The sequence below is a fragment of the Chenopodium quinoa genome, unplaced genomic scaffold (genome assembly GCF_001683475.1).
Source record: "Chenopodium quinoa cultivar QQ74 unplaced genomic scaffold, ASM168347v1, whole genome shotgun sequence".
Classification (NCBI taxonomy): Eukaryota; Viridiplantae; Streptophyta; class Magnoliopsida; order Caryophyllales; family Amaranthaceae; genus Chenopodium; species Chenopodium quinoa.
In genome coordinates this window covers 782,761-786,584 of record NW_018742206.1, presented here as the reverse complement: position 1 = coordinate 786,584, position 3,824 = coordinate 782,761, and the positions used below count along the sequence as shown (strand labels likewise).

At 32.2% G+C, this 3,824-nt stretch overlaps 1 non-coding gene across 1 annotated transcript; it reads left to right on the top strand.

Annotated features, from left to right (window-relative positions):
• The first annotated feature begins 1,336 nt into the window (after window positions 1–1,336).
• Window positions 1,337–1,410, top strand: TRNAW-CCA. Its single transcript has one exon. It is a non-coding gene; the product is annotated as a tRNA-Trp (tRNA).
• The last annotated feature ends 2,414 nt before the right edge of the window (window positions 1,411–3,824 follow it).

The following is a 3,824-nucleotide window of genomic DNA, read 5'->3' as shown; positions in this document are numbered from 1 at the left end:
TGTGGCGATTCTTTTGGGTAATATATCTGGAAATGCCCCTTGATCCCTTATTAACACTCTTTCGAACACAACCAGTACATTCCAAAATAACCTTTACTCGGACATCTTTACCCTTAGCCATGAACCCCCTTTTGATATTTAATTCAAGCAACTTTTCTATTTTTCGTGAAGAAGGGAAAAATAGAAAAGTTGCTAAAATAGAAGTTGCTAACTAGAAATACAATTCGCAATTCGAAAGATTTTGTGGAAATCAATAGAGTAATAATAGTTAAGTAAAGAACTACTCCGTAATCAAATTCAAAAGGGTTTCTAACTAGATATCTCTCTAATCATAGTATTTCATTTAAATATCGTGTAGAAAACTCTTAACTTAACCTGAACCTAAGTTTTGGGAAGGTTGAATCCACTTTTTTTCTTTACTAAACTAACCCTCTTTTTTTAGAATAAATAAAAAAGGGTAGGGATTATTCACAGGGAGTTGATTCTATCTCGAATCTTCGCTAAACCTTTTCGTATTAATAACTAGAATGAAAAAAGGGGAATGTCAACGCATCTGGAAAAAAACGATTGATTTCTATTAACATACTGGCTAAAGACCCAAACATAAAGTACTTAGGACCGGTGCCACGGAAAGGTATGTTTTGAAATCTCGCATTGAAAATCCTCCTTTTTAATTTCTTTAATTGAAAAAATAAAGTAATTCATATTGGATCTATGATCGGATGTATATATATGATAGTTAAAGAATACTTGTCTTTGTACACAAAATGCCTAAGCTAAGTCAAATGAAAATTCCCAATAATAGAATTTAAAGAGATTTTTTTAAGAAAAAGAATAGCATGTCCCTTATCTACCGAACTGAGCATTCCTACAACATATTTTTTTTACTTTACGATAGGTTTTATTTAATATACAAATACTTTCTATTATACCTTAGTATGAGAAGAGGCCGAAAAGAAGAGGAAATAGCCGAGCAAAAAAAAATTCTGTATTTTCTTTTTATGGAAAAAAGAATGTGGAAAACAAGGCAAGGATTCTTTACAATTACACTATAAAAACGAATTGAATTGAAAGGGATGTAGCGCAGCTTGGTAGCGCGTTTGTTTTGGGTACAAAATGTCACGGGTTCAAATCCTGTCATCCCTACCTAATTACTTTTACTCTGAGAAGTAAGGAGGAATTAATTGAAATTTTGATTAAAATCGAAGATACGTAATCTCTCTTTTTTTATGATACTCTATATGGTAGATAATCTATGCATACAGGATGTAGATATAGTTTGGAGTTATAAAAAAAACCATTCTTTCCAATCTTTCTTATCTATTGTGATAAGAAAGCGCTCTTAGTTCAGTTCGGTAGAACGTGGGTCTCCAAAACCCGATGTCGTAGGTTCAAATCCTACAGAGCGTGATACCATTGTTGTTAAGTCAAGTTGAATTATAGAAATAGAAAAGAATTAGAATAAACTAAATGAACAGTAATCTAATCGAAAATTGACCTCCTGTTGATTTGAGAAAGGAGGAGGTCAATCAAAAAAGATTTGTTAATTAATCAAAGATCCAACTAATCACCGCGTCTGTATTGTAAATATGCGTCACAAATAATCCAGCCAAAGTAATAGGAATTAGACCTAAGACAATTCCAAATAGAAAAACTTCAATCATTTCAATTCGTTTGAAAAAAAAAAGAAAGGTAATATCTATCCCTAAATATGAATATGAATTCCCCACGAATCTCAATAACCAAAAACTATCAATTGTCGCAGTAAAGAACTCTAAAATAGCCAGAATCCTACAGTACAGAAAGATTTCTTGAGTTGTTTATTCAAGTAATTTTAAATAAGTCGTATCTTGCTTAGACCTATAAATAAAGCAGAGGTTATAGTTAATGCCGCTAGTAAAAAACCGAAATAACTAGTTAGAGTAGACATGAAGGGCTAAAAAAAAGATGTTCTTTTTATACATATATGTTTCTAAAGTACTTACCTAAGTTTCCGTTTGGAAAGCGAATAAGAAAAAAAGCAATTCAAAGGATCAAAGAATAAGTTCAATTGAAATTTTTTGATTCATCAACTATTACATTTCTTTTTTACATTATAAATGCCACTAACAAAAAACAAGTAAGGGTCGTAGAAAAAGAAAGAAATGACTCATTATCTGTGACATTTACACATCTCGTCATTTTGAATCAACGGATTTTTTTTGGAAACCCTTGAGTAAACTAATCGAATATTAAACAAATAATAACTATGCCATGAATTTTCTTCAAAAAAGTTATTTATTTGAATCGCTATAGAATATAAAAAAATGAAAAATAAATCGATTTATTTTGTCCAACTCGATTCTAAGAGTAAGACTTGCTACTATCTTTCCTTTGTAGGTTCCACGTTTAATATTATTTAGTTATAAATAGAAACCCGCATTCTTGCAGTTAGGTAAAAAAAACCTTTGGATTTAATGCAACAATGGATGTATTACAAAAATGCATTAAGTGAAATCAATTAATGAATCTTTTTTTTTCGACAATTAAACAATCCCTAAAAATAGTAAAGTACGGAATTCCCCAAACCTCTTCTATTTCTATATCTATAACCGCTTCTTCTTCTGGAATTTTTCACGAATTATTAGATCGAAACCAACTTGTCAGATTTCCACTTCCTCGACCTTCAGTTTCGAGTCTGAAGCCAATACAATGATAGAGAGAAACTATATAATAGTTCTATTTGAAAAAATTTTCTATAGAAAAAAACAAAATGGTACCTAGTTCCACGTAGACAAAAAAAAATAAAGTCACGTGTACTTCAGTTCAATATTAATTAAAATTGCCTTGCTGTGTTCGAAGAAGAATAGCTATACTGATTCGGTATACTCTAAAGACACCTTTGGTACTCTATTGGTAATCCTACAGGTTTTTTACGTTTTTACGTAGAGTAAAAAGTAAATTTCCATTTACTGATTTCATCTTTTATGGATTTGCCTTTGACTGTACAAGAATATGTGGAGCTCAGTATGTCTGGAAGCACAGGAGAACGTTCTTTTGCTGATATTATTACAAGTATTCGATACTGGGTTATTCATAGTATTACTATACCTCCCTATTTCATTGCGGGTTGGTTATTCGTCAGCACGGGTTTAGCTTACGATGTGTTTGGAAGCCCTCGACCAAACGAATATTTCACAGAGAGCCGACAAGGAATTCCACTAATAACCGGCCGTTTTGACTCTTTGGAGCAACTTGATGAATTTAGTAGATCCTTTTAGGAGGCCCAATGACCATAGATCGAACCTATCCAATTTTTATAGTGCGATGGTTGGCTGTTCACGGACTGGTTGTACCTACCGTTTCTATTTTGGGGTCAATATCCGCAATGTAGTTCATCCAACGATAAACAAAACCGAATCTGAATTATAGAGCTACGACACAATCAAACCCGAACGAACAAAATGTTGAATTGAATCGTACCAATCTTTATTGGGGTCTATTACTCATTTTTGTACTTGCTGTTTTATTTTCTAATTATTTTTTCAATTAAATAAAGAGAAGGAAAGAAATATATAGAATATAGAATTCAAATAGAGTAGGAATTCTCTTATCCCATTCGGAAGGACCTCATTTCATAATTATCCATGACTGTTTATGTCTCTAGCACGACCACTTGATGAAATGTGGAGGGAAGTGGGGTAAATGGCCGATACTACTGGACGAATTCCTCTTTAGATAATAGGTACTGTAGCTGGTATTCTTGTGATCGGTTTACTAGGTATTTTCTTTTATGGTTCATATTCTAGATTAGGCTCATCGCTGTAGTAAGTAGTAATTTGATT